Source organism: Calonectris borealis, chromosome 4 (assembly GCF_964195595.1).
Source record: "Calonectris borealis chromosome 4, bCalBor7.hap1.2, whole genome shotgun sequence".
NCBI classification, from domain to species: Eukaryota; Metazoa; Chordata; class Aves; order Procellariiformes; family Procellariidae; genus Calonectris; species Calonectris borealis.
Genome location: NC_134315.1, coordinates 34,049,830 through 34,066,409, shown reverse-complemented (window position 1 = coordinate 34,066,409; position 16,580 = coordinate 34,049,830).

Sequence of the window (16,580 nt, the reverse complement as noted above, 5' to 3'; positions counted from 1 at the left end):
AGGATTAATGAAGAGTAAACAACAAATAGAATTTCTTTACAAATTCACGCAAACAAATTATTTTGATCCAGCTTGCTAGGGGAAGAATGTAACTGGTTTTCCCAAAGACAAGGATGAGCTACTAGGACAGAGAATGAATCTTCTGCCTTCCTGGCAAAGTACTGGTTTCATGGTCATTGATATAAAACCTACTAGACTAAACCAAGTTTTACTTGGTTCAGGTGTAGAAATATCATTCCATTTTGTCAAATTGGCCAGAGCGTACAATATAGTTGGCTTTATGTACTTAACATTGCTGCAACATAGCAAATATCCGATTTGGCTTACAGTTAGAAGCACACAGGCATGTGATACCTGATCCATCATAAAGTCTCTCAGGAGAAATGTACCCACCCATTCACACTTTCAAAGGAATCAGTCTGAGAGAATGAACTTAAATGCTTCAGCCTTCTGTGTCACAAGGTAGCAACATTTCTGGTTCAGTTGATGGAGTCCTAAAACTGGACTCACATTTGCATTGAACTCCAGAGTTAAAACAGCTGCTGGCTTGTCTGAATCAATAGGTGCCTCAGCAAGAAAGGAAGCTAACTGGCTTAATTTAGGATGGAGAATTCATCCCCTATGTACAGAAGTAGTAGTACATCAGTCATACTACTGAAACAAGAAAGCTAGCGAAGGTAACGAAATTATAGCTGGTTTTAGACTTCATTAGAGAATACATATTCTCTATTTTCGTATTTTCATGTATAAAGCTTAACTTTATATTCAGAAGGAGTCCAGTTTTGGTTAATTATGAAGAATGTAGTGAAATAATGTTTTACTTAAGTTTTTGCACAGCTTTTTTCTTGACATCAGTCAAATAACAGGGGTTGGATTTTCAGCATGTGTTTCTATTGTATCTGTCTTGGCCAAAGAGCTACTTTAGTGCCAGTAATCAAGTGATGCAGATGAATTGAAAAAAAAAAGGTTTACTCCAGACTTCCCTGTGTATATTCTGATATTCATAATAAAGATGACACCAGCAAAGTATTTCAAAGCCAAGAAAAAGCTCAGAAAGTTTCTCTGGATTCCATTGGACTGAGAAGATCAAAGAGAAAATGGTAAGAAAACACAGAGGATAATGAGGATCTGATGGAATTTCAGCTATCTAAGAATGCTGGTGAGCAGCAGGTTTGCCAGTGACTTACAGTCTGCTGTGTTTTGCAATTCCTTGAACAAACATCATGGAGAAGAGAAACACATGGAACACATGATTACAATATGAATGAAGCAGTGACATGTGACTTCAGCTGTACATGAGTGTTCTGAATTAATTTTTTTTGTGGAATAATATTCTTTTAGCTTTTTAACTGCAGAACTAAACACTTCTTGCTTACAGTGCTAATATTAATTTTAATAATTTTTTAAAATGATTTCCATTTGCTATCCTTATGCAAAAATCATAAATGCTTCTCTATTCTAACATGACATTGAAATAGTAGGTCTGAAATTTTAAAAGTCAGAAAAGAAGGACAGACAGGAATGAACATTTCCCGCTCAACCTTATTTCATCCTCTTGTGCATACGTGTTATGATATTATTTTTAATTACACAGTCACATACAGTTTTTCGCCCAGGAGACCTCTGGTTTATAGAGTGAAAAATAGTTATCCAACATTTCTTTTTATCCTGTTCACTTTATGCTTTAGCCTCAGGCCTTATTTATGTTACATCATCCAAAATCTTGACTGACTGCAGAATTATTCATTTCTTTTGCTGGGAATTTCTCTGGTTCTCTTATCACACCAGCTAATTGCTTCATGGCTGCTCCTAAACCTATCTTTATTATCCCTTTGAAAATGTATTATCAATGTCTCGTTTTTGCAACTATGGAACTCAAGTGCAAAGAGAATAAGACCGAATTTACTGTGTCCATTTTTGGGTGCCAAAGCTGAGACACAAAAAATGATTTTTTAAGAATACCTCATTTTTTGAAAGCAATTTGTACACAATTGCAGTGCTCACTAACTTTATTTGCAATCTCTCACAAATATTAGATGTCGCATTGAGATGACTCATTGGGTATGTAACTGCATCATATAAAAACTGAGTGGATTCAACTTCATCAGTGGTCTTTCTTTTCCTGAAATCCCACCTCTTTTAGTTCGCACTTTCTAACCATTTCTAGAGGAGATTATTTTTTTCCCCATGTTACTCTTCTGTATGTGTCTTTTCCAGCCCACTGGATCCTCTGCATCTTTCTGAACTCCAGGTATTTGTGTTTTCTATAGCCCCTTCATAGCCCCTGTATTTCCCTAACTCTGCAACTCCTTCCTTTGATTTTCTCTTTCTGCAAATACTCTCAAACTTGTGACGTGCCTCTCCACACTTGTCACTCTTCTGCATTCAAGATAGGTAGTTTTCTCTTCTTTGGCATTGTGTGGGAGCCAGCTGGAAGGTACTTGAGGATAGGAGAAACCGACATTTTGCTTTCAGCTCCAGGGTCCTGTGTCACATAATTTAGCAATTAGTTGGAGCAATCATAAAGAAGTCCTATTTTGTCCTTGCATCTTTGGGCAACAGTATGCTCAGTACAGGTGGAATCACGGAAATCTTGACTGGCCCTGTGCACATAGAAGTCTTTGAAAGGCTTATAATTCAACTGCTATAAAGTGAATTTTTCAGAGACAGAAAATAGTGCATCTTACATCAGCGCCACCGCCTGAACAATTTTTAGATTTCTGGTCTTGAAGATACAAGCATGGAGCTTCTCAGTGCAAGAATTTTTAAGACTGGTAAGTTCCAAAATCTCATTCTCAGAAAAGGCTGTGCTGTTGTAGCTGAAATCTTCCTCAAACAGTTCATCCTCAGAAAGACAAATGAAAGTCTGACAAAAGATATAAAGCAGCTTCAAATCCAAATCTAACAGTAAGCAATACCTCAGATTACACTTTTATGACACTAGTGAGCTATAAAAATAATTATTTTTTTTTCTATTACATATGCTCAGTCCTGATCATAGCAACCAGTACATTTTAACCAGCTATGGAGCTTTGCAGTCAAAGAATTCAAGAAACTTTTTAAGTATAAAGTAGAAAATGTTTCTAAGGCTAAATTTCTCCAAATTAATTTCTTAGATCCATAGTACAGTTATTTCAAACAAGCAATAATTTCATCATTATTATCATTACAATGAACTTTTCATTTTCTTGTCCTGTTGTTCTGATCATTATAAATTCTTCTCTTCTGTCTGGCTTTGGCATTCAAAATCAAATTTGGTATCAAAATGGCCTTTTCCCCTCCTTGCTATTGCTGTCGGCTCTGGTGTTCTTGTCTTTTTCTTGCCCTCCCTTCCTGACTCTTTCTAGGTCTTGGAAAGATGCTTAGTATTTTCCACCACTAAAAGTAATTTATATTTTAATTAATATCTAGGATTAGGTGAGGTGATAAGTAGTAGAACGAGCCAGAAACTAAACTTTCAGAAATCTGTCAGTTAATAGACATATAGATGTTCTGATGAGCAGATGCCAACCAAAATCAAAGGATTTGCATAATCATTTTACTAGTAATATCAAGTAGCTTTAAAAATTTGAATTTCTGATATTTGGCCACTTTCGGCATTCCCTCAATATACGGTGTGTTACTATATGCTTATCATATGGTTATAAGAAATAGCTAAACAATAGTTTGCAAATCAGACTTTTTCTGAAAGTATTTACTCACACTGATTTAAGGTGCTAATAGTATAATGCATTAAATTTTCGAGTAATAGGTGCACATTTGCAAGGTACAAGTCTTCCTGGTTTTGGTTGCACAAAAGGAGTTCACATTCAACATAAATCAGAAGTAGTATTTAGTCGAAGATAACCTTCCAGCAAGAAATGAACTAGCTGAAAATGCAGCAAAATATAAATACTTGGAAAGAAATTGAGAACAACATGATAACAAATCCATTGTTTTGAGATAGATGATAAGATTTTTTTATATGGAATGATAAAACCAAATTGTATTAGGTGCAAAAAATAAACAATGCTCATTAACAGGCATTGTTTGAAGCGTTTTGATACCATCATTTAACTTTTGACATAGGTGGAGAAGTATGCATAGATGAGGGTGGAAGTAACACTTCCAAACAAGTAGAGGCACAAAGGAATTTGAGATGCTATCCCTAATGAAACCCAGAGCTTCAGCACTGTGAGAAAATTCAAGCTTGGACCAAGAATCAAAGAGAAGCTCAAAATGCTTCAGAAGGCTTTTTATAGTCTAGGATCAAGGAGGTTTCAGCTTTTAGTGTGCAAAGGGCTAATAATGATCTGCTAATCTATGTGCAGCATTTATATTGTTTTCCTTGTCATTTGTAACAGTCTATCAAAGCCTCCAAGTAAGGGTTTGCATGCTGGAAATCAGATGTGGCTACGGGTCCACTGCATATAACACCACATTGGCTTATGTGATGTTCAGGAGGATGTGGAATGCTTTTAGGACTGTCTAAAAGTTAAAGACTTTAAATGCTGCTACTCACTTCAGTCACATTCTGGGAAGAGAAAGTAGACAGAGAGCAGAACAGAAGCACCTGGAGCGTATCTGCCCTACAATGAGACTCCAGCAAGCAGCTAAATGGACCCCAGATCTATAGAATTTGCTTTTGACTTTGTCTTAAACTTTTAAATAAACTTCCAAAATATCCAAGATGGCAGAATACAGAGAACTTTGAAATGTATTTTGAAATACAATGTTTTTATTTGTGCACATCTGAATAATGTGTTGTAATAAGTTTCTGGTTCTTAGATCTTTTAAATCTTTTCATATATTTCAGTCCAATAAATACACTTTATATCCTTGAATATCGACATTTCTCTAAAGCAGGATGAAGTTTTGACCCAAATGAAAACAATATTTTCCTGTTTATTTCTGTGGTACAGGAGTCTCCTTCCAGTTTTAATTTTTTATACTATTCCTCAAAGATAAGCAAATAACTTTCAATCAATAATCAGTTTCTGCTTATAAATTTCCTACAGCTAGATACTAAATATATTCAATGTACTTGCAATTATAAAACACATGTTGATTTCTTTACCAAATATTTGGAAATTGCATAGCATTTAATTTCCCCAAACAATCAGATACTTAACTTACACTGTAACACACTCATATGCACACACATGCGTACTTTATCTGTAAGATATCTGATATGTATATATGGGAAGTAATTTGTGTAGGTATAATTTATGCTACTAATATCAGCCCCAGTTCTGCAATTCAGTAACATACTTTTGTTTCCTCGCAGAGATATGACAGTTTTCAAGAGTGGAAACCATCCATCTGCAGTCCTTGTAAAAAAACTGAAATTGTGTATTTAACTTTTAATTATAATATTTGCTGTGTATGCACAGCTAAAAGCATCTGGTGAATGAGCACAGAAAACTCTCACATTACTATAAACACAGAATCAGTTGTGAATTTCAAAGCTTATAATCGTACTTTCAAACTTGTTTTCCAAGAATGAACTGTGCAGTTGTTCTGAGTTCAAATGATGGTAAGTGCCTAAATATCACCTTACGTTATAGTTATCACCTTAATTTATCGAATCAGTGTTATTAATAACATGAAGCTCAGTGGTGAATTTTCTGAAGGATCTCTGCTGGTAGAGTGTAAGCACTCGAACACCTGAAGGAAAATATAGAGGAAAAAGCTACGTGAAGGGGGAAACAGTCATTTTGATTATGAATCTGTGGGATACATGTAGGACCCAATACGGTAAGTTTTCAGTGTTAGTTTTTCAGCCCACATAGAGTAAGCATCCATGTTCTTCTATTGTCAGTTCTGAAGGCAGAGGCCTAAGTTATTTAACTTTATGCTGTTAATTTCTAACTAGCGGTTTTTGTGGTTGATCACTTCAGATTATTCTTGGCAGCCGTTTTGTTATACATGCAAAAAAAAAAAGCTTGGGAATTCTTTGTGGCACTTCAATGAGATTTACATATCCCCTTAAAATTACATCAAAAATTAAAATTCGGTCCAATTTGTTCTTCAGCCTGCTTTGCTGCGTAAATGACTGCAAACATAATATAGCTATCCATTTGTGGCTAAATACCATTGATTGAAGACCCTAATATCTTTCAAACATAAAAATCAATTTGCAGACCAAATTTGACACTGGGATAGAGGTGTAAAGTATCTATGAATTTTCATGAAAATAGGTTACCAGGCAGAAGAGAGGCTACATTAATTCCCCTCCTACAGGAAAAAAGAAAAAAGTGTGATTTATACTGCTCAGAGACATTAAAGAAGTCATGTTGGAAGGGGAAAGGAGGGGCAGGGTTGGGGAGGGAGGGAGAGAGGTAGGAGAGCAAGAAAGTGAGAGTCTATGAATAACTTGGGTTTTTTAGAATTTATGATATATTCACTTATTAAACATCAGAAAATCTGCACGGGAGGGAGTAACCCTGACTGAGGACTGCTTAAAAGGGTGAGAATATTGTTTTGCAGACCATGAAATTATAAATGCTCTCTCCACATGGCTTCTCTGTTTTCCCATAATGGTTGAGCTCACGTTTGTTTTAATTCAATTTAAATGCCAATCAATCATGAAACACAAATTCACTGGAAACATTCAGACAGATATATGAATTTCTAATGACTTTCACACTTGTCAAGTCATTCTTAACCTGGCTTGTCAATTATTTACTTTCAGATTTTACGGCCATATTTAGAGACAGATTGTAGAACTCATCGAGGGTGAAATGTGGCCTCTGCTTAGGTCTATTGGAAATTACCACTGACTTCAAAGCAGGAATTTACCCATATTGTTCACATTCACATTCTGGAATGTCACATTTACTGAATGAAATACCACGTGCATTGGCATTGATTTTCTATTCAAATCACAAATGTATGGTATGTTCTGTTAGCCAAAGAATTCCTATTAAAGTAAGACCACATAAGCTGTTGCTGCTGAACCATTAGGAGAAGAGAGATTAAACCCAAAACTTTTATATTAGAAAAAACTAAGCCATATATACTACAGTATTTTTTTATCCAAAAAGATGCAAAAATCAAAGTAATAAATCGTTTTACTAGGTGAGCTACTTTCTAAATTTTGTTCCTGTAGACAACAAAACATGTTGTCTACAGACACATGTAACAAGGCACCTAAATAATTTCACATGCTTTGTGATACATGAGGTTGACACGGTGAAAGTCTCCAAAGTCAATTCATTAATTAAACTGTTATCTAAGAATTTTGTGATTTGGGAGGTGTGATACAGAGACTCTGTAGTGTGGTATTAAACTGGGACAAATTTCTTGTTAGCTTAATGGAGCAATGTGATAGTGGTAGACAACCACCTCTCACAAAACAGAACACGTTAAAGCATGGGCTATGCTTAGGTCCCAGCTGGAAACAGGACCAGAAGCATAGGTACCAAAGGAATAAAATTTCCAAAACCACTCTCTGGTGAGAGAAGAAAAGCATGCTGTAGTTGCTGACTTGAGAACAAATGCAAAATGATACTCCCTCAAGAGTATCTGAAATTGTCTAGGGTCTGCAGAAATTTGGGGAAAGACAGACTTAAAGATTTGATTGTCCTAAAATGTGTTTTCTATTAAATGCTTTCCAAAGACTGTTGATTACACTTATTGCTGAAGGCACTGAGAAAAAGTTGAAGCCATGGAGTGGGAAATATGGGAGATTTGATCACATAAATAATAAGTCAAGGTAATGACAAGAAAGACACGAGTCAAGGTCACTTTAGTGATGGTCTACTCCTTTTGAAGCAATATAAAAGGTCCCCTAAATCCCTTTGAATCCTTGAAAAAGAGAAAAACAATCTCGGGCTTGATTTATGACTAAAACCTAAACCTGCTGTATTCATTTACAAAACATCTCCTGCATAAATCAATTATCCTAATAATCACAGTTCTGAAGAAAAAGTGAGAAGAAAGTGCTACCATGTTATGTTCTATTAATAAAAGCAAGAATATTTGCTCAGTTTGCTACAGAAAAGACAAGCTGTTCATTTGGCACTGGTTAATGAATGTGCTAGGTTTTTTTTGGGGGGTAAGGAGGAAGTCAACTAATTGTCCTACGTTTTTGTCACCCAGCATGTTTTTGGTGCAAAAGGAATTAACTTCTTTTAAAAGTACATAATCTTGCATAGTATTTGAGCGGTCCCAACTAGGAATAAGAAGTCTTCATCACATGCTAAAACTGTGCTACGCATGAGTCGGAAATGCCACTTTTTAATTAATAGCAAATGAAGTATTTAGATTGAAGGATGAGTAGTATACAGGGCCTTGAAGCAAAGAAGCACGAGTAGCCTGGGCTTGGTACTGAAACTCAGCAGGGTCCAAGGGTACTCTAAAATGCAGCTGTTGTGGCAGAGGCACAGAACTGCTGCAAGAAACCTGCAGTTTTACAGCCTCTGCCTCACCTTCCCTCCTGTGCAGCACCCTTATTTCTGCCTCCTGCCACCTCCTCTACACATACTAAAGGGAGCAAGTAACATAGGCACCACACATGGCCAAGTGCTTGAGGTTTTGGTTTCATCAGTTATAGTACCAGAATAATTCCATGGATATTAGACATAATCTCTCATGTTACTCTTACTGTGAGTAGGTAGACACTCAGAGCTGTTAAACAGTGGGGCGTATTGCAATATCATAAATATTGTATGCTGATGATTAAACATATGAAAAATGCCTTAATATGCAGAATATGCCCCTCAGTATAAAATAACTTAAATTAAATACTATAAAACACAATATTGTATATATTTATTTAATGTTCAGGAAAAAAACCAGAAAAAAATTGCACTTTACTCTCTGATTGAGTTGATAAGCACAAATAACTTCCCCATTTATTGCTTCTAATATCTATGTAATAATTTCCAGTTTGCACCTGGTACTTAATTCCCATCTCTCCACACACCAACATTATTGACAGTCAGTGTTCATTCAGGAGAAAGAGATTATGACCTGAAAATAATAATTTTTTTTAATCCTCTGAGCTATGTTCCCTGTTTAATATCTCATTCTTTAAACACAGTCAATAGCCAAGTAATCAAAATCTATATATATTTATATAGAATCTATATCTCTATCTAGATTCCTTCCATAGTAACAGACTTAATTTAGAACTGCTAATAGGACTAGGTTCTGATGTTTTTAGTAGGTAAAAATGAAATAAATTTAAAGTGAAGTCATATCTTCAAGAACTGAGAAGTAGAAAATATCAGGTAAACACAGAGAGGTGTTTGTGCACTAACTGCTGACATGCCTAATCAACTGCTTCTTCCTTCCTACTGCCCAAATGAATAATGCCATGAAAGGAAAACCACAGAGGAATCATATTTTGCCAAGATACCATCATAACACTTATTAAGTAACTATAGATGAGCTTTAATTTATTTCTTAAAAATGTACCTTTTTAAAGGGCATCTACTTCTTTTTTAATAATCACAAGAGCAGGCATATTCACCCCCAAAATAGGGGATTAATATACTCATTTCTTGCTTGCAAAACACATTTTCCAAAACGATTACATTGGTAGATGTCAAGAGATGTAATGCAAGATTTACTGGCATTGTTTCTTTTGATGACTGATTTCTTAATACGTGTTTTACAAGATTTTAGTTAAATGAGTAAGAAATGATTCGCTAAAGATATATTTTGTATTGACAAGACATGGTAGTAGTATGTGTTTATTATACTGCAATAGAACTCAGTCTCAGCTAGGATTATATTGAGCTTTGCTCTTCAAAGTATTCCAATATAAAAATTGATAACTGACTGTAACGATGGGTCAAATTATTTTCTTATCTCTATTTCACAGACCATCTACAGTTTTTCATATAGACTATTCAGGCATGTAGAAACAGCATGTTCTACTGTATGCTCTGAAAGAGTACTACTGTCTTAAACATGTTTTATAAATATATTGCCCCTTTGAGCCTCAGAGGACAAATTCTTAGGGACCAGATGCACTGTGCTCCAAATTTGTCTTTGAAAAAAGTCCCGTCCCCATTCTTGCCCCACTTTGGTCTATGCAGTATCAGCAAGTATGTAAGTGGGGTTTAAAATCAGTTTTAGGGCAGACTTTGTCATTGTCCTGAAAAAGGAATGATGCCAGATCCATAAATGTACTTAGGAATATAGCTGCTTTTGGAAACAGTAGGAACTAAATGCTGTAATAATTTTTTGGTACCTTTGGTACCTTTACCTGTTAAGGTATATTTATATATTATATTTACCTTAATAACATTGTTGATATTGGTTGGCTGTGGATTTGTTTTCATTAAAAAGCCACTGCAGCATATGGGAATGTTGTTCTTGACACAGTAAGGAATCTGCTGACTTTTGTAAAAAGATGTTTATATGGTCTTTAATAATATAGTGACAATGAATACTGTAAATAGCGGTGCAAATGGCAGGATACAGGATTTTCTGAGCTGGTAAACTAGTAGGGCTCTGAGGGCAAATATGACAAACGTTGCAGTTGTATTCCTCTCTACTTCTGACAATTGAAAAAAACAATTTTCAAGTTAGATGGCTTGAATTATTACATTAATTTTGCCATCTTTTTTCTGAGGAGGGGTAATCAAGATTGTTTCTAGTGTCATAATGAAATCTTCTGAGAAACTCAGCTTGTAAAAACCCAGACAAGACTTGGGTATGTTTTCTACCTAAAACTTTTCCATTGAATGGATGAATCAGTAAGCCCCATAATTGAAATAACTTCTTGCCCTCTAGAGAGAGGGTGATTCCTGCAGGTCAAAACAGGGGTTACTGGTAGGTCAGCTGAGATAGCCATTACTGCAGTTATCTGCACAGTGTTTAGGCTTTAAGTAAACCATAGATGTTATAATGTGGAACTGCTGGTTCTTAGTAGAGTTTCCTAAGGTCATCAAGAAAAAGACAGCTTATTAAGCCTGAAATCATTGAAAAAAACCACTAGACCCTGTCTCAAAACAGAAGTTGTATCACTTCAAGTAAAACTGATTTGATACTTTTCTAGTTATAGTATAACAAATCTGTTTAGAAACAAGTACCACTCAGAGACAGCGTTTAACTGCTTTCTTGACCCAGTCACTGTTATTTCATATATCCATCATATTTCACTTGATATTTTCATTAGCATACTATATTCAAGCCAGTGATACTTTCCATGTATGAAATTAATTCATTAAATGCATGAACATTTACACTATGATGAGAATAAATGGTCACTAAAATCAAAGTATGATTGATTGAATAGAATTTCTATATATGTTGTATAGTCTAGTGCAAATGTGCTTGAAAACCAAAGCTAACGCTTTCTTTCCATGCGTTTTAAAAACCAAATGAAAATGTCTTCATTCAAAGAATATTTTTGGCATGCCCTCCTTCAGTAAAATTCTTTACATACAGTGATATAAAGGGAATTGAAAATTGGAGAAAATGTGGATTTTTTGTTTTGTTTTCAGGTTTAGATGTGAACAACAGGCAATAAAATTATTTATTTTCTACTAGAAATTAATCTGTTTTAAGTTCTGAGAACTTAGTATATCTGTTTTTATGTGAAAAGTGGTCACACCTTAACTGCAGATGACATACACTACCTGCTTTCTGAATTTAATGAAAGAAAACACAAGTATGGTCCCAGACAGGAGCTGCAATATACTCTAAACAGTGCCTGACCTGGACATTTGGGGAATCATAGCTCCAGGATGAACGGCAGCATGCCCCAGCATGTAAGTAAAGATTCATCTTGAAAGAAGAATGCGGATCTGTATGTTTATTCTGAGGTTTAGCTTACTTCAGTGCTCAATACTTTCCCAACCCAAACAGATCTATGCTCTAGTTATCATGTGTTTTGGCTAACAAAGACTCTACTGCTTTCCAAAGCTGGCTTTTCTATTTTAAAATAGAGTTATCAGAACTCCTTTTTATACAGCGACTGTTAGCTCTGGTTGGCTTGTTTATTATATATCACATGAACTGCTGTCAAGTAAATACAAAATAACAGCCATCAAGAAACAGTAATACTATCAGGGCCCTTGAAACACCTCCTTTGGTTCCCAACTATTTTAAGGTTAAGCTGCAGAGCTGCCTGTATCTTGTTTAGGGAACCTGTTGTTCCTTGATGGGGAATGGCTTTTGACTATTAGCTGCCCTCTCTTTCCTTAATCAGATAAACTGGTCTGAAACACAGCCCTTTTCTTTTCACAGATGGCTCTACTTTCTACTCTCAACAGTTTCTGCACAGCACAGGGCCATTTTTCATGTTAAAAGAATAGAAACTTTGGCTGACTTGTTTTCCTCTACAACCATTCACAGAACAGACCCAAGGGGAAAGGAGGTAAACTATCTACAAAATTAGAGTCAAAATCCACACACACACAAATCCTAATTCAAAATTGTGCAAATAAAAAGATAAAAGGTCTCTTAGTTAATTTCTATTATTTCTACCTTTATCTCAGAAGTCACAGGAAATAATTCAGGAAAGTCATAGTTTTATGCTTAGGAAAAGCTACTGTACACTTGCTCATTAAAATGCCATGTCTCTCTCCTTCCTCCTTCCCTCCCCTCTTCCTGTTCCTCATCCTGCCAGTTACGTGCTTGGAACTGAAGTAAACCTTCCTCACTGTGAAGAACTAACATCTCTGCTGAAGGAGGTAAAAACAAATCTCTTAATCACAAGGTTAATAAAAATGTGATTCTTGGGGAAACTACTGAGATGAATTATTCGCAGTAATGCCACTCTTATGAATCAGATTATGATATCTTTTCTGTTCTAGAGAAGTACTTCACTTCTGGCTGTATGAGTTAAATAACAGTATTACAGTTAGGAATTGTGATTGTGATTCTCCTTCATTAACACCACCATGACTTCAATGATATACATACATCACATTTCATTTCTATTTCATGAGATCACTTTTCTAGTAAATTGTGTCTCTCTCCAGTAAATAGTCAAATCAATATTTTCTATGAACATGAAAGAATGCAAAGGAGACATACTGAGGAGTGCATATATTAGGTAGTAAAAGTTAAGAACTCTGATTTTAATGGGTCTTTCAAAAGATGTAATAATGCCAAGACCAAAGTAACTTTGTCAAGTTTCTTGGATTTCACCCCACTTAAAAAAAAAAAAAAGAAAACAAACCAAACCAGACTTATCCAAAGCATAAAACTTTCTGTACCTTATATTTATACAGAGTAATTCACAAGCTCTAACTGGACTGTCCCAGAACAATGCCTGGTTTTGTGCTACAATAGTACAACTATAACACAACTGTAATATTACAATGGATAAGTCATAAAATTACTCCATTATAATTTCATAAGTCAATGTTTCTTTCTCATGGATTAAATTATGATTGTTCTTTGGCGTGATCAGTCAAATATGTGTGGGAGGGTGAATATATATGCTTACATAGCACGCTCCAGAGCCACACAGGGAACTCTATAGGCAAGCTCTGGTTAGTCTCTGTTATATGAATCTGAATGTCACTTAAAGAGAATTTCACGAAGGATATTTCATCAATTCAGTTATGATCCAGCTTTGTTCCATCTGTATCAGTGATTATATTAGGATTATCGGTCCTTTGTTATATTCATGGACAAATATAAAAATTACACATGACATTTCCTGAGATAAAAGGATCATTCTGACTGTACAAACAGTGAATGTTGGTTTGATTTGAAAAAGGATTCAAACTCAACAGGGAAACTGAGAAACCTGAATGCTGGTATGTGGGCAAGAAGTCACCTGACCTGTGAAATTATATTTTAGCATAAAATGCCACAGAGAGTTTCTTTCAAGGACTGATACCTAATATGCATGGGCTAGGATCAATGTATTCCTTAGGATCTTTCAATGGAAGTCCAGTATATTCGGGGATTTTTAAAAATTGTTCTTATTAATTTTACTGACCAATATAAAAAAAATATAACCCTGTTCTTAATGGTTGCCATCACTAATAACTGACAAAAAAATGAAGCCATTATTAGCCCTTAGAAAGGTCCATGCCATATTGCTTGAGTTTTTGTTACTACACAGTTTTTAAACTATTGTTTCTGCACCATGGGGAACCATGAAATTAATTAAGAAAAATAAGTTTACATCTGTCAGTGGGCTTATATTTTCCCATTTAGGGTTTCAATGGAAAAAATAGAAGGTTAGTTCCCTCGCCCAAGCGGAAACAATGCATGTTAAAAGGTGTATGTTAGTACTATTAGGTCTGATTTAGCGAAGCGCTCTGCATATACATATCTAATTAGTGGAACAGAAGAGTATGCAGGGGTCTCATCTGGGTATCCAAACACCCAGTCACATGGAATTAGAGGACACCTGACACATGTATGTTCCTTAACCTATATGATTCATTTCCTCTCTCTGTAAAACTAGGCTATTCTGTTCATCAGGCTCCTAAGATGTTGTATAATGAAGATCTGAAAAATCAGGAAGAATTTTGAGGTTCTCAGGTAGAATATGCTGCACATTTGCAAACCAGTAATAAATAAATCATTAGGAAAGCACTATAGTATTACTTTTAAGAAGTAAGAACCAGTAATTTATTCACAAGAGTAGTATAAATTCTATGAATGTACTTTGATGGGGTTGCTTTGATAGATCATTTTTCTGAAGTTAAAAAAGACACCAAACAAACAGGCTTTGGTTAAATTTGTCTCTAGCATAATTGGCCTGAAATTAGTGGTTTGTTTATAGATGTAGGACCAGATTCCATGTTGATACAAACCCTGTACAAATCTTTTGAAGTCACTGGAACTGTTTGGATGCAAGTTAGCACGGAGCTTGAACTATATGTGGTTTTGTGCATAGGGTATCAGTGGTGACAGTCAGATACTGCTTATGAACTGTGAAAATGCTACACCTGGAGGACATATGGAGAATTGCAGCACTTTTTTACAACGGGTAACTGACAGCTTGTGAAAAATTTCTAAGCAGCTTCTAGAACTTCTGTTGAGTTAATGATATCTTTTTTAATAACTGAGCTCTTAACTGAGATATTGTTTAATCTATTTCTTTAATAAAAATATTAACTGCTGCCACACAACTATTTTTTGCTACTTGGGACTAAGTTTTATTTACATGTATGGTCTCCAAAAGAAAAAGAACCTTTGAGGAAACTGCTCAGTCTCTGGTAAAAGGAAACTGGGTCGAATATACACTATGGGATAGAGTAAAAGTGATGCTTGTTTGAAAAGAGACAAAGTATAGTTCTATTTTATTCTTCTGTTAAACACAGTGTTTACTGAGTTTACACAATCTTCATACTCTTTTTAAAACTGAATGGCATGCCACTGATTTGATGTCACTTGCTGTCCTTCAGAAACTACTGAATAAAATACAGATTCTTTGACATCCCTGCATTATAAATTTCCCCGAACTAACTAAAAGAAAGATGTAATAAGGTCATATCACACTGACAAATTAGAAAAAATAATTCATGTCTATATTCGTAACAGTACAAATGAAGCACTAAATTGGTTCTCTCACCAGAATGAAAATTCCTCGATGGCTGCCTTCGTGTGAGGTCTGGGCAGATGGATCACTAAGATAAATGAATAGAAATACACATGATTAACAGCGTAAAAAGTCCATGTTAAGTGAAAATGTTCGTTTATCATACTGTAACAACTGACTTCAATATGCAGGAGGAGGTCCTAGCTGGATGATGCAGGGGGAAGGTTCAGTACCGACTCCCCTGTGGTTCAGCTGTAGAGGCAATCTCCGCCCTGAGGACCGAGTGGCAACCTGCGTATACCCACTGGCCTGGGCTGTCCTGCTTCTCTTCGGAGGATTTCGTCCTGCGATTTGCAATTTTGTACCATGAAAATTTCCTTTGCTACTTGGATTTGGTGAAGAAACACATCTCCAGCGTCTCTCTTTTGTCAGGGCCCTGTCCCCAGCTCCCCACAGCCCTGCCCTGCCCAGCCATGGGCCCTGCCGAGTCGGGCCCACTTATGGGCCGACATACCGGCCTGGCCTTGGCCCGGCCCCATCTGAAGTGCCCGACGCCCAGGGCTGGGGCTACCCCCAGCCGCCCTGCTCCTGCCTGGGCCTGGTCTGTGAGGCCCTGCCCAGCCAGCCGGGTACCATGATGGGCCCCAGCTCCCCGTCCCTGCGGCAGCAGCCGTCCAGCGCTGTGCCCTGGCAGCGCTTGTGGTAACACAGCTGGCTCCAGCTCCTTGGTAACCTAAAGGAGGGGAGCTGCGCGCAGGTATGAAGCTCACTCGCCTTTCTTCTGCATTACTGGCACCGGTGTGGCCCCCAGCTCCCCGACCGGCCGCCTCTGCAGCTGGGCAAGGGCAGGGAGCCGTTAAAGCCTTAGCTTGCAAAACAGTTTCTAATTTGCAATTATTAGAGAGACTATGGTCTTTTAAGTGTGTGAAAATTATATGTAAATAGTAGCAGAATAACAGAGTAGCATGAATCATTTTACTAACAAAGGAAATAAATGTAAACCTTCTGACTTGGTTCACGGTGTACAAATGGCCTTCTTTTTGAATGGGAATAACAGTTATCACCTGTCTTTTGTTAGGTTGTATAAGCCCTAGACATTTCCTGGTGAAACGAAAGATCAGTCCAGGAAATT